Genomic DNA, 27,763 nt, shown 5'->3' on the forward strand with positions numbered 1-27,763 from the left:
CTTTCTACCATTCCCAGAGTCCTCTTATTTTCTGATCTTTGGATGGCAGTCATGTCCCTGTTACTTTGCTGTTATGGATTTTTCTTTTTGTGGTATCCAGTCTCCAAGAAAAGCTCCCCATGATCTCCTTGTTCTCACAGTCACATTCCTGTGGATTCCTCCCTGCTTTGTATGAAAGTTAGTCCACATGTCTAATAGAAGCTGGACTTCTGATGCTAGGTCATGAAAGACATGGTGACTTCCACTTTGACCTTTGTTACTTGGGTCACTGGAGTTGAGGGAAGCCAGGTGCCTCACAAGGTCACTCAAGCAGCCTCATGGAGAGGCCCTCGTGGTAAGAAACTGAGGCTTCCTGTCCTCAGCCATGGGAGTGAGCTTGGCAATCAGTCCTTCAGGTCCACGTCAACTGTAGCCCTGCCTGCCCAACATCTTGATTACAGCCTCCTAAGAGACCCTAGGCTGAAAACTGCTCCCTAATTCCCACCAAACTGTGGAATTTAAAAAAAAAATTTGTTATTTTAAGCCCTCAAGTTTGCTACTCAACAATAAATAATTAATATAATTTTGAAATACATTTAAACTCATAGATAGATTTTGAAAAGGAGCAAAAAAATGCATGTGTTCTGTCTTGAACCGTAATCGCACTTTGTTTCACTTAAAATATTCCGTAGCTGTTTGGACAAAATATGTATTTCATAAGACTTCCCAGGTGGCACTAGTTGCAAAGAATCTACCTGCCAATTCAGGAGAAGCAAGAGACATGGATTTGATCCCTGGGTCAGGAAGATCTCCTGGAGAAAGAAATTGCAACCCACTCCAGTATTCTTGCCTGGGAAATGGACTATAGCCTGCCAGGCTCCTCTGTCGATGGGCCACAAAGAGTTGGTCATGGCTGAGCAACTGTGCACACACACACATATATATTTATAAAGAAAAAATTAAGAGAAATAGAGGTCCATAAAGAGAAAATATCAGTATTAGAATTGCAAAAGACATTTTAACCCCCATAAGTTTGTACATGGTTTGTATCACAGCAAATAAACCCCCAGCATATGAACATAAACATAATAGGAAAGAACTTCTAAGTGAACATGTTGCTTGGCAACTAAAGAAAAAGAAACAAAACCTCAGTTTCAATAAGACACCTCCCCATCATCTCATAGAGGATTCAGTTGTTGCCGTGAACAGTCAAGGGTTTAGAGGGAAAAACCCAAGTGTGTTTTCTTCTGTTCTATTTGGACCAAGTTTCTCTTATGTTTAATATTTTGAACTGGAACTTCCACTCACTTCTTCCTGCTGCTACTGCTGCTAAGTCGCTTCAGTCATGTCCGACTCTGTGCGACCCCATAGACGGCAGCCCACCAGGCTCCCCCATCTCTGAGATTCTCCAGGCAGGAACACTGGAGTGGGTTGCCATTTCCTTCTCCAATGCATGAAAGTGAAAAGTGAAAGGGAAGTCGCTCAGTCGTGTCTGACTCTTTGGTATCCCATGGACTGTGGCCCACCAGGCTCCTCAGTCCATGGGACTTTCCAGGCAAGAGTACTGGAGTGGGTTGCCATTGCCTTCTCCTAAGTTGTTCTAAAACTTTATTTTGAGAGTTCTTCCTCTTTCAGTGTTTCCTGGTGATACGTGTGACAACCTTCACCCCCGCTCTCATCTCCCCAACCCCTCAACACTCACAAAGGGTTCTCCTAGTCCCAATTTATTTTATTTATATATCTGAGTTCAGATACTTGAGAGGAACCCTCTGCCTTTCCTTTGTTTCTTAACAAAAATCAATTCCAGGTGCTTTCCAAGTGTCTCTTGAAAAAAATGTGTCTGCATGGGTCTCTCTTCAAATGGAAACTGTTTCTTTGAAAATGCTTGAAAAAAAAAATCACATTCTAAGAAATGAGATTAAAATTGTTTGTGCTGCCAAATTTTTAACAGACTTTAGTTACATTATTTCCTGTGTTGTTGTAGTTTCAAAAATGTATCAAGTTGCAAAACAGAGCATCATAGAACTGCGGGTAAATGTTTCCTGTTACTTCTGAGTGACAGATTTACTCCAGCTGAAAATTTATGATGTGTGTGCTAAGCAGCACCATATAACTGCATAACTCAGGCATTAGAACAACACATTCCAGAATACTGGAATTTTAACACGTTGTGTTAAATTAGTAGAATTCTCACAGTGCGGTAAGCACAACCTTTGTAGCCAAGTCTTTGAATGAGTTCAAATCCTGGATGTATATGTCAGCTGTTGGACATTTGGTGTCATACTTTCTCTCTGCCCCAGTTTCCTCCTCTGTAAAATTGAATGATAATATGTACTTGCAGAGTAATATGAGAGTTAAACATGGTAACATGTTATAAAATATACGCTACAATTTAAGTGCTCAATAATGCTGATTTTATACACACACATGACATACTATGCTAAAGTTTTCTAGCTATAATAATTCTAACAGGCTTATACTATTCATATTCTAAATTACTATTTAGGTTATAAAATGTGTCTAAACTGCCAAGGAAAACAAAACTGTAAAACAGTAACTTTAAAACTCCTATGCTTCAAAAAAATTTTAATGATATCCTTTCAGGTTTAATTTACATCATAAATCACTTAAATGGAGTGAGGCTGGGATAGGGTTAGGACAGTCCTGTGGGAATAGATGGGAAATAGAAATACTGTGTCAAGATAAGCCACCTGTAATTTATTAATCACACTAAGACACACACACCCAGACACACTTTTGACAAACTGGCAATACATGTGTCTCAGATATTACCTAAGTTGCTTAAAACATGGTGCTAATGAAACCAAGATTTGCAGGTCACTTAATTTCTTGAAGAATAAAACGTCCCCAGTGTCTTAGGGTAGCTGGAAAGAGAACTTGAGGAAATGATAGATGGGGTAGCCCAAGCCAGGACCACAGCTGAATAAACAAAGCCAACGGCTGCTCAATTAAGAGTGAGTCAGTAGCACCATACTCCTGTATCAAGGGTAGAACATATAATTTCTAAATGTCTAAAGCCTGGAATTAATGTCTGTGACCTCAGTAATACCAAGAGATGAATTATGAGAATGAAGATTGTTCTAATTTTCTCAGTAAAGATAATATTTTAAAAACTACAAACTGAAAATCACTTTTTATGACAGCAGGTTTAGTTTGTATAGTCATTTTCATTGCAGGCTGATTTGCTAAAATATGAGTGAATAGGTCCAGTGTAGGGAGTTGAACAGTGCACTATGGTATTGAGTGTGTAGTTTCTTGCCTTACAATTCCTATTATGATTTTTAAAGTTACTTAAAATTGTTTCTAAAGACCTCCCCTGAACTTGAGATCTGGAACTTACAGTTACACTTGGTTGAGGTCCCTGTTCTCAGTGGGGTTAGTGTGGGGAAGAGAAGACGGAAGTTGACAAAAGGCAGGGTTCTCTCAGTGAGGATCTGGGAAGCGGGAGGGGTTTACACAATGAAGATGTTGCCCTCCATTCAGTCATTTATCAAACATTTGTTGAGCACCTACTATATGCTGGGTCCTGAGCTGAACAAAACTGCTGAGACACTGCCCACACTGAATTTGTATTCTTGTGGGAAGATGGTAGATAAACAAGTAAAACAATGCATAATTCCCAATTGGCATAAGTACCACAAAATGAATAGGGGGCTGTGCAGGAGAACACAGAACAACTTCAGATAAGGAAGCAAGGGATAGCGTTTCTAAGGAAGCGGCCTTCTTAGCGGAGGCCCAGAGGGAAAGGAGGCAGATATTTGATGAGGCTAGGAGATCATGTCACAAAAGAGAACATCTCCTCTGAGGGTGTCCACAGAGGAAAGGGTTTGCCATGCTAGTGGTGGTGTGTACACTGTTGGCATGAGTGGAGTATAATAATCTAGGTGAAGAGTTGTGAGTGATGAGATTGGGGAAGTGAGGTTTTGATTGTACAGTAAAAAATGTGAATTTCTTGGTAGGTGTGATGGAAGCTGTTGATTTAAGTAAGGAGGTAATGATGGAATTTATTATATTCTTACATGGTCACTGTGGTTGATGTGTAGAGAAAAGATGGTGGACAAGCAAGGGAAGCAGAGAAATCAAATAAACATCTATGTTTTCAATAGCTTAGGACAAAGATGACGACAGCCGGAAACAGTGATGGCAGCGGAGACGCAGAATCAATAGTTCCTGATAGGTTGAATGTGGAAGCGAAGAGAGGGAAGAATTAAAAATTACTCCCAGGTTTCTGATAGGATATAATCAGGCAGTTGGAGGTGGCTAAGATGGGGGGAAACAGGTTAGGGAGGAAATCAAGAGCTCAGTTCTGGAGAAGAAGAATCCATGCTTTTGCTAATGTGGTGAGCTCCCCTGCTGGGTCTGCATGGATGTGCTATTTTCATCTGAAGCATCTGGGTGGATAGTTCTACGTCTTGTCACCCCCAGAAACAGATTGCCTCTCCAATCTTACGCTCACTCTTTGAGCAGAGCCTTTCCCTCTCCAGTTGTTTATTCCAATTACACCTATTCTTCGATCTCCTCGAAGCCTCCACTTACAAAACGTTGGACCTTTCCGCTCAGTTCATCTGTTTCCTCCTGGTCAGGCTTGGCTCCTACCGAGTCGGTGAACAACATGACCCACTTTCTCAGTAACCCTCTTGGTCCCCCATGTTCTTTTTCTTTCAGGTTGTACAATCATTCATTCACTACATTTTGGTAGACTTAATGGGAAAGTCAAGGGTTGTTTTATTCATAAAATCAAAGACTGCCTCTGAAACACTGACTGATGTTTCCAAGCACGTTTTCCTTCAGTTTGAAAGGGGGAAAACTTCAGGATACTTTCCATTAGATCAACAAGGATAATGCTGGGATCATGGGCCTGGGAAGAAGCGGAGAGATTGCCTAAATTAACCTGTTCTTCCATGAAATGAGGTCTTTGGGAAGCAGTTCTAAGAGAGCTCACTGGAGCCATGAATGACAGTTTGCCACTGTGTAGAATCTAGAAACCCAGTTGAATTGATCAAATCCTGCACCTGAATGAGGTCCTCAAGAGATACACAGTTATACCTTTTTCCTTGACCTTTTTTTGGATCCTTTTTCTCTTTGTTCTTCAGGTGTGTTCTTTCTTTCTAAAACTGCTTAATTTCTAGTGATTTGTGTTCAGATTCACGGACCCTTTCTTCTTCATTGCCAGTGAAGCCTACCCAGGAAGCTTTCTTCATTCCAGATAGTATACTTGTCAGCTCTAGAGTTTCATTTGGGCTCTTCTTGCCCTTTTCCCTCCCTCCCCTTCTTCTGTTTAAAATATAGTTTCCACTTCTTTTCTGAGATTCTGCATCTCCATCTCCATTCTCACCCATTATGACCATCTTACCCTTTATATTTTGGAACTTATAATATCTGCTTTAAAATTCAAGCCTGCTAATCCCAACATCTCAGTCATTCAGAATATATCTCTACTGACTGATTTTTCTTTTAAGTATGGATTACATTCCCCTGGTTCTTTACATATATAGTAATTTTTATGGTATAGAGGGCATTACAGATGACACATTGCAGACACTTCAGAATCTCTTATATTCCTTGAAGAGTGTTGACTTTTGTAATTGCGGGCAGTTATATTACTGAGTGATCTATTTTCACTTGTGGAGTCTTGATTATTTAGGGCATGTCTGTTTGTGTTTTGCTGTTAATCCTGGGGTGAATCCCTCAGTCCTGGGACGTAGCCTCTACTTGTCAGGGAGAGCCCTTCTATGGTTTCAAAAAAAAAGAGAAAACTCTGTGATGTCTACCCAACTCCTCTAATTCAGTAGGTTTCAAAATTCTGTACTTTGTTTGCTTTTTGGTGGGAATGGCTAGAATCTCTGTTCAACTTTCTATCTTGTGTCTTTTGCTTTCTGAAGACAATGTGCAGTCCACCCAGTGTATGCACAGTTGAGTCATTAGAGGGTTTGAGAGGGTTTATATTAAGACTCTGGGGCTTCCTCCTTCATGGCTCCCTTTTTTCCAGGATTTCCATCAATATCCCACCAGTCAGCCATGCCACTCTCCTTCTATCCCTCAGTCCAGTAAGTCCACGGCTTTCTTCTTGACTCCCAGCCACCTTTATACTGCCTAAAGCTTTCACCTGGCTTCTCCCCAGTGCCTTCAAACCATTAAAAAATTATTTCTGAGTTTATAATTGCTATATCAAAAGTAAGGCCAGTGCAGTACAATCTACTCCAGTCTTATCAACACTAAAACCCACAGATGTATTCTCATTGGTGAGCACTAGCAGATGTGTTTGGTGGATGCAACGTGGTATCTGTTGGGAAACTATTCACAGCTTCTTGTCTCATTCATTCTCATATCACCTCAAAGTAGAGAGAAAAGAGGAGTTATCCATCTTCCCATTGTACAAAAGCAAAACCCCTAATAGAGAGAAGGGGAGAAAGTGCTTATGATCAGAGCATTTTTGGTCAAGGTTCAAATCAGTACAGCTACGAAAGCAAAAAAGTTTTATAGACATGTGCATGCCCTCAGTTACAGCAAAACTTCATTATTTCAGATGCTACATTTTGGTGATTTAAAATACCAATGTAATTCAATTTTACATGTCTATTAAAGAGTTTTGCAACTGAAAAACAATTAGAAATAGTAAAAGAATATAGCAAACTGGTTGGTTTTAAAAGTAATACACAAAAAACTTTTCTAAACTCAGAAAAGAAGATGAAAATATCAGGTACGAGAGACAGTGTTCACCCAGTCACAACAACAAACCAAAAATGTGAAGCACTTAGGAATAAACTTAAGGAGGAAGTATTCAAGGAATACTGAATTGCTTGTGATTCAGCTCAAGGCAGTAATCAAGGCTGCTGCTGCTGCTGCTAAGTCGCTTCAGTTGTGTCCGACTCTGTGCGACCCCATAGATGGCAGCCCACCAGGCTTCTCCATCCCTGAGATTCTCCAGGCAAGAATACTGGAGTGGGTTGCCATTTCCTTCTCCAATGCATGAAAGTGAAAAGTGAAAGGGAAGTCGTGTCCGACTCTTAGCGACCCCGTGGACTGCAGCCTACCAGGCTCCTCCATCCATGGGATTTTCCAGGCAAGGGTACTGGAGTGGGGTGCCACTGCCTTCTCCAATTCAAGGCTGAATGCTATCTAAATTGATAGATATCCCAATTAATTGGAGGAGATGGAGCAGGCCAGATGACTTAGATTAGGCTACAGATTATTAATAGGTTCAAAGAGTAGCCAGGGTCATTTTGGAAAAGAATAGAAAAAATGAACAGTATCCCTTTATAATACATTTTAACATATGGTATAATAAATATAAAATATGATACATGATAGTGGTTAAAATGGTGTGGTAGCATAAAAAATACACTGGTTAAAACTGTGGTAATTAAAATAAATACAGTAATGGAAAAGAACACAGAGTCCAGTATACATAAAAGTTTAGTATTAAAAAAAATATTTCAAATCAGTGCTACATTGTATTTGGACAAATGGAAAGCCATTATACAGAACTGGGTTTATACTTTATTCTTTGTACCAAAATAAATTCCAGCTCTATAGAGAATGTAAAAGCTAAAAATAGAACTATGAGGTATTAAAAAAAAGGGTCAAAATGTTTATAATTATGGAAGTCTTCCAATGGAGGAGAAAAGCATACAAACCTTCCTTCTTTTCAGTAGAAAAATAAGATCAAAACTATGAGTTTCTTTATTTGGAATAGAAATCAACTTTTAATCAAAATGTAGTTAAGGAAAAATCTCAAGGTGGAAACATTTTTGTTTTTATATTTTTCAGGAATGACTGTGAGTAAACTTCTGACACTCAAAGAGAAAAACGAGAATCCTACCAGGACTTTATAAACTTACAGACTTCACCCGTGTCACATTAAAATTCTGCCTGACTGGAAAAAAGGAACACTAGGAAAAATGTTCAGTTTTAAGGAGTTTATACTTTTAAAAACTATAAAATAGGCCTTCAGGAACAATTATTCTGTACTTCCGAAGATGTGAATTTGAACACTGAACCTCTTTATTGCATGTAAGTGAAAGTTCTAATCAGTTTTACTTATTTTTATCTTTTATTTAAAAATTCAAAAGTAGATCCAACAGAGATGACATTTTTTATTAAGCAGGCATCAAGAGTCCATTCTATTAATGAGGCCCTAGATGTTTAAGCCAAATAAGAAAAGCATTCATGGTTCCCGGGACAGAACAACAGTGTGTGTGAGGACAAGCACGTCTTTACTGTCATTGAATGTGGACAGAGACCACGTCAATGTCAACAACTGAAAGATACAAAGACATTTTCTTGTTCACCAGGTCAGGGGGATGGAGGGAACCCCAAGCCAAGTGCCATTTATTTCCTCTTATCTTATAAGGAGTTATTATCTGAGCTATTTTTGGTCCATGGAGCTTTTCCAATCACCTCTATTCTGTGCAGCACAATCAGCCAACGCCAGGCCAGGGCACAATGGCTGCCCTGTGCTGAGCTTCTAGGCTCTGGTCTGGGAATCAAAGTTTCACTTGGGTCTTGACTTGAAAAACCATGTTCTAAACATGTCCCTAAATAGTCAAGTGTGATTCACCCCCATTGGTAAAAATAGAAACCTCACTGGAACAATGGGAAATGGGTTAAACTGCTTCTGTCAAATAAATAATGAAATAAACAAATTAGGGCTCTCGTGAATCTGTAAATCTGAGTCTTTAAAAATCATGAAATATAAAACACAAGTTTTTAGTTCTCTTTATCCCACCCTTCTCATAGTATTAGAGAAATTTTTTACTGAATTACTACGCTGATCTGCCAGATTTCCTTATTATGGTCAAACAAGAAAGACAAATATTTTTTTTCTAGCTGCAGATATTTTTCATTCTTCTGCTGATGACAGTCAAATGAATATGAACTAAGCCAGGTAAAATGTAGAACACTTGTATTTTTAAGGTGTCTTTCCAAGGCATTTTCTCTCAGATGAATTAAAACATTTTTTAACCTTTTTGGCAAGTTGAAATCAAAACCTGAGTGGCCCTAAGGCGCTGCCTTGCTCCTAGTTTGGGCTGTGCTGCACGATGAGCTATTTTTACTGCCGGCTTGGAGCCATCTGGTTTTCTCTGTGAAGGTTCACAACGGTATTTTTCAGAGCAGCCAGTCACATGTACTCTTTCCCCAAGTCCAGGCTGGTGACCTGGAGAGGAATGTGTGAGACACTCTAGCATCTCCAGCCTTGTTGGTCCTCTGCTGTTAGTTGATACTCATGGTCCTCAGGGCTGAACGCTGGGCTTAGTGGCTACCAACCAGCACTTAACTCTCTTTTGTACAGTTAGTGCTGAAGTTTGTAGGGAGAGCTGGAACTGGGGTTTACAAAGCGCCTGGTAAATCGCCCGGCCTTTACCACCAGGGTGGGATAAGGCCCACCCCCGCCACCCCCGCCCCATCACATTTTCTGCCTTGTTTCTGGGATCAGTGCGCCAGATGAATGTTAAGGAACTGAGTGCTTTGTTACAGTAGAAATATGCTGTGGACAGACATTAGGAAAACATCCAGAGCAGACTTATGGGGAAGAAGAACTTGTCTCACTCTGCTCCCACAGCCTCAGGCAGGGCGCTCTCACGCTTCTCTAGGAGCGAGCGTTCCTGGGAGCTGCGGTGGCTGTCACCCCGCACCCCAGGAAAGCCTTGCTAATGATCTGGACTCTTTTGTTGGTCTTTTTCGTTTAAAAAATTGCAACTGAAGTGTGGCCTGTCACCATTTGGAGAAGTGTAAGTTTCTTTACCTTTCAACACCTTTCAATTCAATGACTATTTATAAGGTGCCTGGAGGACCTACCCTGTCTCTGCACCTCTGACCTCTCACGTTTCCAGACGACAGCACGGAGGAAAGCCGCCCCCCTTCTCTGCAAGATAAACAGAGTTCTTTTCATTCTGCAAGACTGCTTTAGGTCCTAGGGTCTTTTGCTGACAGTATCTACTAGAAGTGCAGAAAAAAATCCCAGTAATTAATATGGGATTATACAAATGAAAATAATAGATTTTCATCGACCCAAGAGCATTTTTCTGCATCATCACATCCCCCAATGTCTTTGGTGTCCAGCTCTAGAATGGCTGCTCACAGCCAGACAGCACTGGGTTAGGACAAGCCTCAGACTTAGAGGGCCAAGGTCGGCTGTGTCCTACGTGGACTTCATTGCTACACAGCGGATTTTTCCCTTTAAGGATTTTCTTAATATTGGTCCGGACTATTCCTCACCCCCAGTCATATTTTCTTACTAATTACTTCTACCACTTAGTCAATGACTTCTTTCAACTACCAGCCAATGGTGTTGACCCTGTCCATGAGGCAAACCTTCACCTAAAATCACTCTATGTGGTTGTTAAGAACACAGGCTGTGGAGCCAGATGTCAGCTCCATCACTTAGGAGCAGTGGACAAGTCATGTAACCTCCCAGAGCCTCAGCTCTCTCATCTATAAGAAGGAATAAAAATGATAATACCTACTTTTCAGGGTTATGATGAGGATTAAATTAATCCTGGGGTCTATAAACCAGTGAATGCCTGTGAACTTGAATGGGGGAATTAGTTACATCTGGCCCATTAGTTTTTCAAAGTTTTGGTATCGTTAAGCACATCACTGGATCTTATTATTTAATGTGTTAAGAAAGAAAAACCACTTTGATTATCATATAGTTTTTATTGTGTCAGCAACACTCAGTATATTTAGTTTCTCTCTTTTAAAAATTATTTATTTGTTTTTGGCTGTGCTGGGTTTTCATTGCTGCTCGGCTTTTCCCTAGCTGTGGGGGCGGGAGGCTACCTTTTGGTTGTGGAGCATGGGCTTCTCATTGCGGTGGCTTCTCTTGTTACGGAGCATGGGTGGTAGGACACTTAGGCTTCAGTGGTTGTGGCTCATGGGCTTAGCTGCTGTGAGGCGTGTGGGATCTTCCCAGATCAGGGATCAAACCTGTGTCCCCTGCACTGGCAGGCAGATTCTGTTTCTCTTGGGTCCCATCCCTGATAGGGTCCACTAGACAGCCAAGAAAAAGCAAAGACTCCTTGAATTAATACATGTGCTGAGTACTTACAGTCATTCCTGGCACATAATAATCATGATATATTTGTTCAATATTATTATCTCATTCAATTCTCACAATAACTGCTAAGAGGTAAATATAGCCATTATCGTCTGCTGGAACATATGCTTATGAAGGCAGGGATTGTCTTTCTGTTTTGTTCACTGTGTATCCCCAGAACCTAACATGTATCTGGCACATAGTAGACAGTTGACAGGTATCTGTTTAACAAATGTCCAGATGCCAGTTTTGCTAGTCATGGCTTGCAGACATGCTGCAGTCTAAACAAATTCTTTAAAAAACAATATTATAGAGAAAACTTAATCTGAAGGTTAAGAGTGACAGTTGAGAGTTTTGACTTTGACACACGGCAGACAGGTTTAGTTGCCAGCTGTGCCAATTATCAATTATCTAAATTTGGGCAATTGAGAATTCCCAGGCAGTCCAGTGGTTAGGACTCCAAGCTTTCACTGCTGAGGGTGTGTGGGTTCAGTCCTTGGTCAGGGAACTAAGATTCCACAAGCCACGTGGTGTGACCAAAATAATAATAATAATAATAATGGGGTATTTAACATAATCAAACTAGCCTCCATTTTCTCATCTAAATAACAGAGATAATAATATATATCCCATATGTTTACTGTGAGGATTGAATGCAAGAATCTAGGTAAGGTATTTAAAAGGTATTCACTATTACTTTTATTTAACATGGAGCAATTTAGGTGTACAGAACACTAGCAAGAAAAGATCTTTTTCATTTGGTATCTATTTTCAGACCTGTAATTAACCTTTTACTGGTTTTCCAAAACAGTCTGCCCCAAAGATATATTCTGTTCTCTCTCTTTTGTGGGATAGAGAATTGCTTACATGTTTGAAACATCAGCTCTTTTTTCTGACTTTGATCAGCATCATTATGGTTTGAAACCTTCCAGATCCAAGTTCAGGATGGGTATAGGTCTGGGAGTGGTGAACTTCTTGGATCCTCCGTGGGAAGGAAGCTTCTCTGAGCAGAGTGTTTCAGGATGGGCGCTGGCTCTGAGGGGATCCCAGGGCCAGCCTCTCCCTTCTGGGATGCAGGATGCTTAGGGAGCTCTCTGTTCCCATGATCACATCCGGTTACAGTGAAGGGGATGAGCTGTACCGGGGCCATTCCCAGGTCCTTCCCTTGCAATGAAGCACTGTAGAACACACACATACACATCCCAAAAGACACATTAGAAATTGAACATGTGGAAACAGATGATCTGAAATAAAAATTAATGGAAATGAAATAATTATTTTAAATTACTGAATAAAATACAACTATACATCCACAACTGTGAAGCAAAGACTTGGACCCTACCCTGAATACTAAGAGCACGGAAGGCAAAAAGGGTATGAAAAGAATTTGCAATAATTTCAACATGACCAGCTCCTCTATCTGTAAGCAATTGGTAACTTCAATAGCTATATTCATTTTTTAAGTAGGCTTATTGTAAGTTTCCTCTTTCTTACTAGTCTTGTAAAAAATAAAAGTAATTTCAATGATTTCACTTTGAAAGAGTCTTTTTTCCTCTACCAGATTAATTTTCCTAAAATACCATTTTCCTCACATGCGAAAAAGCTTTAGCAATTTCTTTTGGCTTTCAAAACTGATCCAAATTTCTCAGCCTGGCAATCTGGGTTATTCCATGGTTGTCCAACTCTTCCAGACCAAAATTTTCTGCTCCAGCTGGAATTCTCATTTTTCTCCAAACTTACCTTCGTACTCCTGCCTTGAACACCTTAACCGTAAGGAATTCCAAAGGAAGTCCCTCCACAAGCCCCTCCGCGCCCTCCCCGCCCGCTCAATTAACTTCTCTTCCTCCAATTTGTGCTGGTCTCTCACACTTTCCTCCTTCAGAGACACTGAGTGACTCCTTAGTAGACCTGTCCCAGGTGTGACTGGAAGAAGTAAACACAGGATCCTCACAGAACCTTCAACAGAGCATTTTCCCTTCCTGAGGCAAAGAAGATTAAATGTGAAGTTTTATGAATGGCGTCTTCAATTTTCAAATATTTAAATACCCTCTCTGAATTCAGGTCCTTAATTATTTCCGTGTGAGTGAAGTGAGAGCAAGTCGCTCAGTCATGTCCGACTCTATAGTCCATGGAATTCTCCAGGCCAGAATACTGGAGTGGGTAGCCTTTCCCTTCTCCAGGGGATCTTCCCAACCCACAAATTGAGCCCAGGTCTTCCGTATTGCAGGCAGATTCTTTACCAACTGAGCCACCAGGTTACTTCCATGTAACCAAATGTAATTCATAATGCAGCTAATTTAGAACACACAATCTCATTCTGAGTAAATGAATAAAGCCAGCAAAACTTTTGCAAGGAAAAATGTCTTTGAAAGGGATTTCTAAAGCTTCATCATGTTATATTTAGAAAGTGGTTCTTTAGTTAATAAGTTTATAACTTTAAAAATAAATTTTTAAGTAAATTTATTTTAATTAATTTATTTTTATAAATAAATTTACCTATTTATTTATAAATTTATAAGTCATAACCTGCTTCATGAAATACAGTTTTAAAAACACATTGTCTACAGATGGTGTTTATCTAGATTTAGTGTCACTTAAGCAGGGAAGTGAAAAAAAGCCACGAGAAAAAGACACTATTTCATGTTCCTGCACACAGAGATGGAGGACTGTGTATCTTTAAAATTATTTATTTATTTACTATTGTATTTTTATGGTGGCTGTGCTGGGTCTTCGTTGCTGTGTGCAATGCGTCTAGCGGGGGCTACTCTCTAGTTGCAGTGCACAGACTTCTCACTGTGGGGGCCCGTCTCATTGCAGATTGTGGGCTCCCGGGCATGTGTGCTCAGCAGCTGCAGCTCACGGGCCTAGTTACTCTGGGACATGTGGAATCTTCCTGCTGAACCCATATCCCTTGTACTGGAAGGCAGATTCCCAACCCCTGGACCACCAGGGAAGTATCTGAAAGCACCTTCACGTGAACATCCTGTGACCTTTCAATAGAGAATCCCAACTTGGTAGGTGAGCCATGTAGGGAAGAAGGAACTGGGTATCCCAGGAGAGAGTTGAGATTGGTGAGGTCCCGTACACAGTGCTTTGATGTGTTTTCCCACTTAAAGATCCTAACACCTCAGCACCACGAATGTTGTTATCCCCATTGTTATGGTTAAAGGCATTGCAATTATAGGCTCAGTGCAAGAGCTGGATTCTTTATTTCAATCCAAGGTAAACAAAATGACAATTACCTGTGACAGAAGGCCCACCCTGTTGGGAGAGTTATATACAAGGAGGCATGAAGGTGAATGCAAGCTTGCCACAGCTCTAAGTAGATGACACGTTGTCATAACAGAGGCACTCAGAATGACAGCATATGGTCGTGTGGCTTGGGCAGCACACAGGCAAATGTGGGCATCACACGTTTGCAACTTTTGTTATTCTTGGCAGGTGGCACTGAAGTGTCTTGTCTTACCAAAAGCAGCACATTGCAGCAAATTTCCAGCAACTGGAAATGAAGCATCTCAAGGAGGAATGTCTTTTCCTAATCTCTGCCAAGGCGCCAATGGGTTGGTGGAGGCTGCCATGAAAGCCCTTCCTTTCTTCAACCGTTGATGATCCCAAGCCTCTCCTTGGGGGTCTCCATCACCGTGGTCTCCCTGCCCCTGTATCAATGTGGCAACACTTCCATGGTTTCCATCACCACGAGCCCTTGTAGACCTTCTTAAAATAGTTTTTTAAAAAATTCAGTTCAGTTCAGTTCAGTCGCTCAGCTGTGTCCGACTCTTTGCGACCCCATGAATTGCAGCACGCCAGGCCTCCCTGTCCATCACCATCTCCCAGAGTTCACTCAGATTCATGCCCATCGAGTCCGTGATGCCATCCAGCCATCTCATCCTCGGTCGTCTGCTTCTTCTCCTGCCCTCAATCCCTCCCAGAGTCTTTTCCAGTGAGTCAACTCTTCGCATGAGGTGGCTAAAGTACTAGAGCTTCAGCTTTAGCATCATTCCTTGCAAAGAAATCCCAGGGTTGATCTTCAGAATGGACTGGTTGGATCTCCTTGCAGTCCAAGAGACTCTCAAGAGTCTTCTCCAACACCACAGTTCAAAAGCATCAATTCCTCGGCGCTCAGCCTTCTTCACAGTCCAACTCTCACATCCATACATGACCACAGGGAAAACCATAGCCTTGACTAGACGGACCTTAGTCAGCAAAGTAATGTCTCTGCTTTTGAATATTCTGTCTAGGTTGGTCATAACTTTTCTTCCAAGGAGTAAGTGTCTTTTAATTTCATGGCTGCAGTCACCATCTGCAGTGATTTTGGAGCCCCCCAAAATAAAGTCTGACACTGTTTCTACTGTTTCCTCATCTATTTCCCATGAAGTGATGGGACCAGATGCCATGATCTTTATTTTCTGAATGTTGAGCTCTAAGCCAACTTTTTCACTCTCCTCTTTCACTTTAAGGAGTTGTATTTGGAAGTTTTAAGTGCTGGAGGACGACATCGAATTTTTTTTTCAGAAGTCAGTTTTTATGAATCTTGATTTCATAAAGTTTTGTAATCAACAGAAGAGTTTTGCTAGCATGTAAAATGGCAAATACAAATAGATAGGATGCTGCTGCTTCGTTTCGGAATGTCTAGCCTTGAAGTTTTGGGATATTGACTTTATCAGCTAATATACAGAATACATATACATGTATTGGCTTCTCAGGTGGGTCAGTGGTAAAGAATCCTCCTGCCAATGCAGGAGACACAGGAGACACAGCTTCAATCTCTGGGATGGGAATATTCCCTGGAGGAGGAAATGGCAACCAACTTCAGTATTCTTGCCTGGAGAATCCCATGGACAGAGGAACCTGGCGGGCAACAGTCCATGGGGTTGCAGAGTCAGACCACAACTGAGCACGCAGATATACATAAATATAATCTCTTAAAAATAAACTTTGCTCTTTAAAATTAATTTTTGTTGGAGTATAGTTGCTTTCCAATGGGTATTAGTTTCTGCTGTACAGCAAAGAGAATCAGCTATATCCCCTCTTTTTCGGATTCCCTTCCCATTTCAGGTCATCACAGAGCAGTGACTAGACTTCCTTGTGCTCTACAGTAGGCTCTCATCAGCAAACATTTTTAAAGCAGTTTTAGCCTTCTTGAAAAATTCCACAGATGGTACAGAGAATTCCCATATTTACCCTGCGCCTAGTTTTCCCTTTTAGGAATATAGCACATTTATCACAATTAATGAACTAATATTGATACATTGTGATTACCCAAAATCTGTATTTTATTCAGATCTCCTTAGTTTTACATGGTATCCTTTTTCTCTTCCAGGATTCCATTTGAGCTACCATATGACATCTACTTGTTATGTCTCATTAACCTTCTCTTGGCTGTGACTGTCTCAGACTTTTCTTGTCTTTGAAGATCTTGACAGTTTTGAGGAGTACACAGGTTAACTATTTTGGGGAATGTCCCATGCTGGGATTTGTCTGATATTTTTCCCATGATCAGACTGGGATTCAGGGTTCTGGGAAGAAAGACCATACACACTGTCAACATGACTTATCACTGTTGATGCTGGCCTTGATCACCTGGCTAAGATGATATCAGTCAGGTCTGTAATCTCAAATTTATTATTACTTAGGGTGTCTTTATAAACTCTTTTGCTTACATGGTTTCTTTTTTAACCTTAGAATTTAAGCTTACACATCAGAGACTTATCTATTAAGTTCCTTTGTGGCCTGCTCTTTGGCAGGGAGAGGGAATTCAGGGATAAAGGAAAACTGCGTGAGTTAAGAAAACAGAGGCAGTGAAGCAAGAATGCTAAATTTAGGAGAGTCTCCTAAAGCACCATCTTTGTGGGCGGTGCACTCGAGTCCTGGGCGAACCCTCTGGATGTGTGTGCACAGTCGCAAGTTGTTTCTTTCCCTGCAGCTTTCATGGCTTTCTGTTCTGCTATGGGGGCTTCCCTGGTGGCTCAGTGGGAAAGAACGTGCCTGCCAATGCAAGAGACACAGGTTCAACCCCTGGGTCAGGAAGATGCCCTGGAGAAGGAAGTGGCAACCCACTCCAGTATTCTTGCTTGGGAAACCATGGACAGAGGAGCCTGTTGGGCTACAGTCCATGGGGTCCTAAAGAGTTAACGACTAAGTAACAACAATTCTGCTATGGCTTCTCCTTACACATTTCTTAATCTTCTATATATAAGAAGGAGTCAATTTCCAAGCGGCTTGATCAGGAAGCATCTGCTTTCCAGGTCAGCACGAGTTAATGTAGGATGGTGATCATAGTCTCCAGGGGATGTTAAGTAGAGCAACAGTGATTCAGCACGTGATTCTCCCTTGTGAACTCAGTGAGGTAAGTACAAAGATGACTGATAATTAAATACAAATTCTTAGTAACTCACTTCACTCTCTACTTTTCTCAGCCTTTCTATCAATGGCTTTCTTTCTCAATGTAAATGCTTACTCCAATCATAAGTAAATATTACAAAATGAAGGTAATCACTGTTCCTTGGGGCTGTTCTTGCACAGTGACTATAGCTAAATAGTAAGAAGACTCATTTGGGGGTACTTTTATCATTGTTCTCTGTTTATAATCATGGCAGAAAGAACTTTGGTCTTTCTCAAAAATGCCAAATGCAATTAAAGAATGATTTTCTTATGCTAACTTCAAATGCCATGGATTGAAGAGTAAAGTTGGGAGGATGGAGGCATATTTGATTCGGTATGAGAAATGTTAAGTGTGTGTGTATGTGTGTGTGTGTGTCAGTCAGACAGATGTGTATTACAGGCACATCTGAGACCACATAAAGCCTGAGGCTTCTCAAGTAAGCACACCAGCATTTAAGCAATTAACAGGTCTCATCATCCCAGAGGTCCTTAACTGTAACAATGGTGATATACCATGCTGAAGCCCACATACAGGTTTGTACAGAGGTGTTCATGGGGTCATTGGTAATCAAGGTTCCTTCACCCACATATCATGATGACATTTTTCACCCCTTTTCCTAAAGGGATATTACCAGCAGACCCCAAACTTTTTGGCACCAGGGACTGGTTTTGTGGAAGACAATTTTCCCGGAAGAACAGAGCAGAAATGTAGAGAGAAGCAGGTTTGAAGACAGAGAAAACTTCATGTGACTTCCTCATGACTTTTTAGTTTCTGGCTCCTGGGCTCTTGGCGTGCTTTTGCGCTAAGTTCCTTCAGCCGTGTCTGACTTTTTGTGACCACATCGACTGTAGCCCTCCAGGCCCCTCTGTCCATGGGATTTTCCAGGCAAGAATACTGGAGAGGGGTGCCATGCCCTCTTCTAGGGGATATTCCCAACCCAGGGATCAAACCTGTGTCTCTTATGTCTCCTGCATTGGCAGGCATGTTCTTTATCACTAGTGCCATCCGGGAAGCCCTCAGGCTCTTGGAGACTGGCTTATTTTTGCTTATATTTGGATGGTATAAGGCATGCCTCTTATCTTTAATTAAATTTGAACTCTATTATTAGGGTACAGGAATTACTTTTTCAGTGACTTTGAAGCACCATGTCAGACACTGTAAAGACTGCATTTTTTATATCTTAGTTACTTCATCTTCTGTCGTGCCATCAACCAGCCATACGGAGAGTCTATGCCATTCCCCAGCCGTTCCCCTCACTGGCTCCCTGTGGCATGTGCTGGGTCTCTTCTTTTATGGATACCTGCTAATTGTAACTTGAACTGATAAAGAGAAAGCATGCCAACCAGCACAGGAAACGGCTGCAACTAGAAGCACGGATCTCTACCTCAAGGGCTTCAGCTCCGTCCTAATTCTGGTAAATAGGATTAGCACTCTTAACCCATTACTATCCCAAAAAAGAACATCATAGTGACAAGTGGGTGTCCACTATCTTTAATGACTTTTGTTGAAGAAATGAAGGAGATGATGTGAAATAGCGATCAGTCTATTAATTCTCATACCCTGTCAGCTCCCTTGCCTTCTGAAGCTTTTAACTCATTGTATTTTTCTTTCCACCTCTGGGGCCATCCATGCAAGGCCAGCCTGTGAGGTGCAGAGAACTGATTTTTTATGCAACGGTCTCTAAGGCTTCACATTAGAGTCTCTTCTTCCTGCCTGTTGCTCCCTGGATCTAGAACCTTGTCCCTCTTCACTGGGATGACTCCTGATTCAGTGACTCCTCATTTCCTTCACGACTGTGTCCTCAGAACCTTCAGGATTCTGTTCCCACAGCTCCCTTGGTCTCCTTATCATCGGTACAAAATTGTTTGCTGGTGGATCCACCAGGGTCTTTGTCTTAGGCCCAGCCTGTCTTGGCAAACAGTATGTTCTTCATAGATTTGTCTGATAGACTGACTTAGTGAATGAATGCCTATTTAAGCACTTAATGATTTTATTCCAACATTAGCAACTAAATAGAAAGAAGTCTCCTTTGCCCCTCTCTGAAAGAACATGGCCCACATGGGGAAATGGAGAGAAGGCCTACATGTCAATGAATGCTTGAAGTATTGATCCAAATATCAGGAATGCAAAAACACAAAAACGACGACAGGAAAAAAAAAAAAGAGAAAGAAAAAAATATCAGGAATCCATGCAACAGAATAAAGACTTCTAATTATTGCCTCCCAGACCATGCTGCCCTCTCTGCCCTGCCAGGTACCTCCACCCTTCCTGACCAGACTATCCACCTGGCCTTCTTTCTGTTCCTTCAGCATGTCACTTCTCTTCCTCGCTTAGGGCCTCTGCCCTGCTGTTTCCCCCACCAGGAAGGCCATAGTCTTAGAACTTTGCAGAGATGGGGTTTCTTATTTAGGTGGCAACACAAATGTTATCATTTCTTGTAGAGCATTTCGCCTTAGAGTATTTCTCTCTCCTTTCCCAAATTAAAGTCACTCCTTCATCTCTCAAGTCTCTGTTTTCTTCTTTGCTCTGATCCCTCTCTGTAACTTCATCTGTTCAGTGGTTCGTTATCTACCTTCCCTGGCTGATGAATAGCTTCCACATTGTCTTGTTCAAGACTATACTTAGCAGAGTGCCAGTACATGGCAGGAACTAATACTTGGTAATTCATATTGATTACCTGTTTGGTGAGTTAGTGAATAAAAGAATAATCAAAAATTATGACCAACCTAGATAGCATATTGAAAAGCAGAGACATTACTTTGCCAACAAAGCTCCATCTAGTCAAGGCTATGGTTTTTCCAGTGGTCATGTATGGATGTGAGAGTTGGACTGTGAAGAAAGCTGAGCGCTGAAGAATTGATGCTTTTGAATCACATTGTTGGAGAAGACTCTTGAGAGTCCCTTGGACTGCAAGGAGATCCAACCAGTCCATTCAGAAGGAGATCAACCCTGGGATTTCTTTGGAAGGAATGATGCTAAAGCTGAAACTCCAGTACTTTGGCCACCTCATGCGAAGAGTTGACTCATTGGAAAAGACTCTGATGCTGGGAGGGATTGGGGGCAGGAGGAGAAGGGGACGACCGAGGATGAGATGGCTGGATGGCATCACGGACTCGATGGACGTGAGTTTGAGTGAACTCTGGGAGTTGGTGATGGACAGGGAGGCCTGGCGTGCTGCGATTCATGGGGTCGCAAAGAGTCGGACACGACTGAGCGACTGAACTGAACTGATATTAATGATTTAATCCCAAAGAAAGAATTTTAGTGACAGAATCTTAGGTTTTATTGTGGAATACACTTTTTGGAAAGTTTTCCCCCCAGTGTGTTCATACCAAGCAATTTAATCCCTTCTCTGCCCACCCTCTTTCTTCTTTTAAATATAACTAGATCTCAACAGTAAGTTAGCTTCTCAGAATACTCTGGGACACATTTTCAGACTATCATTTAGAATTCCTTTTATTACAAGAGTTTTGTAAAGAAACATCTTTTAGGTAATGAGGTTACTGTGTCCTCCAAAGAGCTTTATTCTCTGGAAATGACAGGAAAAAAGGTTGGTCTCATTCTTCGTATTAGGACTCCTGTCCTAATGTCTCTTTCAGTTCATGTTTATCCTAACATTCTTTCCTTTCGTTCGACTTTTGTCGAACGCCATTTCTTCTCAATACTGTAAAATTTGCCGAGTTGTTGGATGAAGTGTGGGTGTGTGCTCAGTGGTATCCCACTCTTTACAACCCTAGGGACTGTAGCCAGCCATGCTCCTCTGTCCATGGGATTTTCCAGGCAAGAATAATGGAGTGGCTTGCCATTACCCATCCATCTCGTGTCTCCTGCATCGGCAGGCAGATTCTTTACCACTGAGCCACCTGGGAAGCCCTTTGGATGAAGTGCTTCACTTCAGATAGCCTATTTCAGAACCTCGTGGGAACGACAGAGAGAACAAACAGAAGAGGAAAGCGGCTAGAGTGTTAAGCAAGCGTGGTCTCTGGGTGAGAGCCGCTTCACTGCCTTTCTGCAGGGGCTGATGCAGTCTGAGAGCTCAGATGACTCTAATTTCAGGTCACTGGTCTTCATCTCCACTCCCTCCACCCCCCTCTGCCTTCAGTCTTCAAAGTTCTCTCATCCCTGAGGGTTGTCATTCCTCTCTTTCTTAAATTCCCTCCATTACCTGACTTTTCCAATTTATCTTCTAAATTTCTTTCGGTAGCCTACTTTTTTTTGATTAAAGCTTTATTTTGTACTTTGGATTCTCAGTTCTTGCTATAAATCTGTTTATAGTGTAATTCATTGTACACTGTGTGTTGGGTAAATAGTAGTTATACGGAAAGGGTATTTGTCAAATTCTATAAGACAACTGAAGGGGGCCGATACCAGATCGTATTATACACTTTTGATGGCCATCAGGTGTTGCGTTTATTTTCTTCTGTTGTGGAAGTATTAGCCCCTGGATACCGTAAAAGTTTGCCTTTACCATTCTCTGCACCTTATTCATTTTCTATTAATTTTTTTCTAATTATAAAAGTAATTACACGTTAATACGGAACAGGGAAAGGTAATTAAAAAAACACTCCAGCATAATCTTGCCAAGGGTGAAAACACTGCACGCCTTTTCTTTGCATGTCAATTTCCTCCTAAATCTTATGCAGCATTAAAAACAAATACCCAAGAGATCGCTCTAAATCCAGGCGATGCTGAAGATTAGCTGTTATTTACCAAGTTCATATGGAAATCAAAGACTCTCGGTGGAACAAGGAAGCTCGCTTTCAGCAAAGGAACCTGGGTACCCCGAGTTCCTTTCAAGGAGGTACCTCTTGCAGAAGACCGCGAGTTCCGCAGCCACCTGGGAGCCGAGTGGAGCGGGAGGAGGCGGAGCTTCCATGATTGGCATAGAGGGAGAGAAGTTACAGGGCTGCCACCAATCAGGACTCAGCTTTGTTTTCCCGTACTGACCAATGAGAGAAGCGCTCCTGGGGAGCCTGTCTCCAAATGGAGACACCCACTTCTATCGCAACCAATCACCAGGCGCCTGTTATACGGCACCCGCCGTGCTCTCGCCCCGTGGGCGGAGCTTTCATACCCCGCCCCTCCGGCCGTGGCTCCGCCCCTCTGCGGGCGGGGGCCAAGGCGGTGACTCGCGGCTGGAGCCGGGGTGGGGGGGCCGGGTTCCCGGCTCCTGAGTCCTGCGCCTGCCGTCGCGGTGCCGAAACCCGCAGGCTGCTGATTGTCCTTAGTGGTGGCCACGGCTGCAGCCTCCGTACTTCGGTCCCGGGCTGCCGACGCCTGAGAGAGCGCTCCTCCCGCGGCCACGGCCGCTCGGAGCAGGTAAGGGGCGCCAGGGCTGCAGCGCGTGTCCGAGCCCGAGCCCGAGCGCGGGTCGGGCGGCGGGCCAGCTCCCTGCTCTCCCGCCGCAGCCACGGGCCGATCGGGCCGCGTCTCCCAGAGACTCCCGCCCGCCTCGGGCGCCTCCGCCGGGATCCGCGGCCGCTGCACCTGGCAGGCGGTGGGGGCGGGACCCCCGGAGTCCCGGACGCGGCGGGACTCGGGGCGGCGGCCGGGCCGGCGGGGCGGGGGATGTGCAGGTGGAGGGAAACACGGAGTTGAGTCAGCCGGGCTCCGGGGAGAAGGACCTGCTGATAAGCGGTGAGCAGCCCCGCGGCTTTTTATTTTTTTAAGAGAGAAAGGTATCTGCACTTAGATGGTGTGAGTTACACATTCCTGGAAACGGCGCTTTGCACTGCGCTTACCCAGGCACACGATTTACTTCTTATTTATTATTTTGAAATTCAGAGTAGCCTCTAACGTGAACTTACTTGGGGCTTTTTCTTCCGTGACAAGCAGACCCAGCAGTGTGACTCACCTTTGTCTGGGCTGCAGTGGGCGCCGGGCGGTTGGGGTGAGGCAAGGATGCTGAGCTGGTGTGGAAGATGGTGGGGGTGGGATTTTTTTTTTTTTTTTTTTTGGCCTCTCTCCGTGGGTGGGTGTTGAATTGCGATTCTTATTTCTTTAAACGTTAGCATTCGAATAATTATAATAATAAAAAAGCCTTTCTAAACATAGTCTCTGGGCTTTAGGTTTTAGGGGGCTGCACCTGCTACCCAGGCAGCAGTACTCTGCAGACAAATAAGCAGTTGACTGCAATGATGTGATTCACCTCTAATGAAGCACCTTGATCGATGTTACCTTTTCTCTGACGTGCTTAAGCCGTTTCTCACTTTCCATTTGTTCACAAGTGAAATGAAGGTCACTAGTTTGAGTAGAAATGGCACAGGGAGGACTCTCGCAACGGTCCTCCCTTCCAGGTGCACTGCATTGAGGTCTTTTAATTGAGCAGCTCACCGCACTCCATCAATATTAGCATCCGCTTAACTCTCCAGATGCAGGTACATAAACTCAAGGCCCTAAAGATGAAGGGAATTCTGCCCCAGATCACTTGACTTGTGCTCTTATACACCTGTTAAGGGGTTTAATGCAGGATCCAGGAAGATTCTTGCTGTCAATCAAGCTTCTGCGTGCAGGTTTGATTCACATGAACACCAGTCAGAGGTGGAGATGGTTATTTCCAAGTGAAATATTCTCTTAGACTTTTTTTTCTTCTAGGTTGCTAAGATAGTTTGAATTTCACCAGAAAGGTCATTTTTCACACAGGCAAGAAAACCTAGAGGTGCCACGTCTACTTTAACCTAGTGAAAAATCTCTATTTTAAGTTTTGGGAGGTTTTCCACAGTAGAAAATGTTTTCTTTGTTTGCATCTCTGGCTTAGCATTGGGCTTGAGTAGTGTTTTCTGAATTCAGTTGAATTAGTTAATATTCATAAGGGAAATAAGAATGAAGGGTAATACATTTTGGTTATGATTTTTTTTTGCAAGAAGTTTTTGCTATAAATTTAGAAGTGTCAAACATGTAAAATCCTCCATCCTTTGATCAGAGTAACACAAGGGAATTTGAGGATTAATCGCAAGTAGGTTTAGTTGGATGGATGGGAGGGACTCCTTGAATAATGCCAAGGCGTGGGGAATCCTAGGGAGTTGTTAGGTTATGTTAAATTTATTAGTCATCAGGAACATGGAAATGCATTATTTATTACTGAATGGAACTATTTGATCATGAAGTAACCCCTTGTATTCATGGCAGGTGCTCTGCTGGGTGGAACATGTACATTTTGAAATAACTTATTTGTCAAGTAAAGCATCCTTCACACAGGCCTTGTTAATCCAGTTCTGATTCTGTTTACTCATTTGTTCTTTTTTGCACTCAATGTCTTTACTTAATTTTTACTCTTTTGGTCAAATTAAAATTTCTAGCACCCAAGCAGAACATTTCATAAAGAAACCTTTATCTGCTGATTTGTACAGAAAGTGATCTTTCTTTTGATGAGCATCTCTTGCATTGTGATGTGGGAAGTTGGAAAAAGATTTATTCTGTTTGCAGAGTGGTGGTGGTTTAGTCGCTAAGTTGTGTCCGACTCTTTGTGATCTCATGAACTGTAGCCTGCCAGGTTCCTCTGTCCGTGGGATTTTCCATTCAAGAACACTGGGTTTGGTTACCATTTCCTTCTCCAGGGAATCTTCCCAACCCAGGGACTGAACCCTACTGTCCTGCATTGCAGGCGGATTCTTTACCGCCGAGCCACCAGGGAAGCCTTGTAGGGTATTTACCTGTATTCTTACCTAGTGATCATAGCCCTCCTGTGATGTGAAGGGGTTCTACCCTTCAAAAAAGATTTAATTACAACATTACAGTACTTCCACTAGATGGTGCACCGGGTGCTATTTAATGCAGATTTCAGGTTTTTTTTAAATAAGCATTTCACTGACAAAGATACAAACGTACAACAGCTGTCATCACTGAAGTTCCGACAGAATTGCAATGAGTGATTTAAGTCAGCTTTATTAAATGAGATTAGTTGGAAGGACATGGCAGCTGAATTTAAAGTAAAGGAAGCTGTTAGTAATTTTAGAAATAACCTGTGAGAAAACTGGTTCTTGCTGTAGACAGGTACCTGGAACAGTGTCAATTTATTGGTCTTTATTTCTGTACACTTGAACCTGTTTGTTTTTAATGGTTTGTGTTTTGTTTGACTCTTATGTGAACTATGATGAGCTATTTGAGTGTGGTTTTATGCCTCCTGTGAACAAACACGTAAACAGTTTTTTTCCAGGTGTGTAAAATTTTTTTTTTTTTGCTTTTTCCTTGAATGCTCACTTAATAAATCTTTCTATTCTTTTAGAAAAGCATGATTATCAGCTTCAAGTAGGAAAGAGAGAGGAGCTTTCTCTCCTGGAAGGCAGGAACTGTTGGCTTGCTAGTTACTGGTTAATTGCTGCTCACTAATTGTTACAGGAGGGAGATGAGAAAACATAGCTGCTGCTTTGATAATGCCACACAAGGTATAGAAATGACAGTGGAGAAGAAGGACTAGTTAGGGTGATTGCATTTTGTGAGGTGCTGCAGAAAACACTGGACTTTTAAAAGGCAAGATGAGCACTCAGGTGGGAAGGTGTTTGGCGGGTGCTATGTGTCTGTATAATTCAGTTCCACTGACTTTACGTGGGCAGGAGAGCTTTGGTATAATTTCTTGGAAGTAGTTCTGGTCCTCAGGGGATTTGATGGAGCTTTGGGAAGGGGAAATAAGTTGGTGACACTCCTTCTAGGAGGGAAGCTCCTGGCAGAGCTGCCAGCTCTTGGGAGAGTGTGGGCTGGGGCACGAAGGGTGGGTGGTTGTAAGCAACCGGGGAGATGAGAAAGCTGCCCGAGCGTGGGCTTCCTGGAGTTCTCTGTACCTGAGCCCACAGAAGCAAGTCTGAGTATTCTCAGTCGTGTTTATAGCGGTCCCAGGGCCAGGCTTGGGCCACAAATTTATGTAAAATAAGCAGAATCCTGAAGTTGGTAAAATGAATGACTTTTGTATGCAAGTGAACAGCTTAAAAGAGTTATTTGGCATATGTTAGGTTCTAAAATTATGGTTCAGTTCAGTCACTCAGTTGTGTCCGACTCTTTGCGACCCCATGGACTGCAGCACGCCAGGCCTCCCAGTCCATCACCAATTCCCAGAGTTTACTCAGACTTGTGTCCATTGAGTCAGTGATGCCATCCAACCATCTCATCCTCTGTCATCCCCTTCTCCTCCCTCCTTCAATATACTTACTTTTGATAATGTTCTTTTACTCCCTGTAGAAACAGGCTTTATTAGAAATAAGTAGCCTTGAATATGGAGAAGGCAATGGCACCCCACTCCAGTACTCTTGCCTGGAAAATCCCATGGATGGAGGAGCCTGGTAGGCTGCAGTCCATAGGGTCTCAAAGAGTCAGAAACGACTGAGTGACTTCACTTTCACTTTTCACTTTCATGCATTGGAGAAGGAAATGGCAACCCACTCCAGTGTTCTTGCCTGGAGAATCCCAGGGACAGCGGGCTGTCTATGGGGTCTCACAGAGTCAGACACTACTGAAGCGACTTATCAGCAGAAGCATAGCGCTTTTGCTGTAGTTTGTATGTGTATACCAGAAAAGGGGCTTCCCAGGTGGCTCAGTGGTAAAGAATTCCCTGCCAATGAAGGAGACACAGGAGATGCAGGTTTGATCCTTGGGTCAGGAAGAGCCCCTGGAGGAGGAAATGGCAACCGGCTCCAGTATTATTGCCTGGAAAATTCCATAGAGAGAAGAGTTTGGTGGGTTGCAGTCCATGGGGTCACAAAGAGTCAAATACGACTGAGCAAGTACACATGTATGTGTACATATGGCAAAAGTCTGATCAGCTTTACTCAGGATTAAAAACTTGCTGTTTGCAAGACAATGTCTCTGTATGTGTACTTAAAGCAGTTTGAATCTTGAGAATCAAATACTTCTGAGAGTTATAACTTCTTTTTCTGGCACTTGGAAGTTTGTGGAAATGATGCTGTAAAAATTTGGAGTCGAGCCAAAGATAAAATCGTTTATGGAGCCATGGACCAAGACTTAGGAAGTTTCTACAGCTGATACAGAAACCATTTTTTCTTCTCTTCCTAATATGGCTTGTGATTTGACTTGAGAAGATTCTTTTTCGACCTCTGTGCTCTTTCCATGTTTTGAATTTAGTTCCCAGTAAGGCCCATCAGAGTTGACTGTTTTTTAGACGATTTCATCAGGGTACAGTGTTTAGGGGGAGGAGATGTTGGGCTGTGGGCAGTGAGGAGAGGAATTAATATAATTTTGATCTGTTTAGAGTATTTTTAAATAGGATCAAAATTTCTTATTTTGGAATTTTCAAAATGATATCATTTCATTTTTAACATATACAAAGCTGAGTATAAAAACTTTAAGCTGAGGTTCTCAAACTTTACCATGTCTCAGAATCACTGCGGGGAGGG

General features: G+C 42.3%; 1 protein-coding gene across 2 annotated transcripts in view; it reads left to right on the forward strand.

Annotated features, from left to right (window-relative positions):
- Window positions 1–22,613: 22,613 nt before the first annotated feature.
- The window catches only part of MPP7 (MAGUK p55 scaffold protein 7), a 227,844-nt gene continuing 222,694 nt past the window's right edge, over window positions 22,614–27,763 (forward strand). For both annotated transcript variants that reach the window (XM_052650871.1, XM_052650870.1), the window contains exon 1: window positions 22,614–22,739. The gene's annotated coding sequence lies outside the window, so the exon portion shown is untranslated. The remainder of the gene's footprint in view (window positions 22,740–27,763) is intronic.

The sequence above is a fragment of the Budorcas taxicolor genome, chromosome 13 (assembly GCF_023091745.1).
Source record: "Budorcas taxicolor isolate Tak-1 chromosome 13, Takin1.1, whole genome shotgun sequence".
NCBI classification, from domain to species: Eukaryota; Metazoa; Chordata; class Mammalia; order Artiodactyla; family Bovidae; genus Budorcas; species Budorcas taxicolor.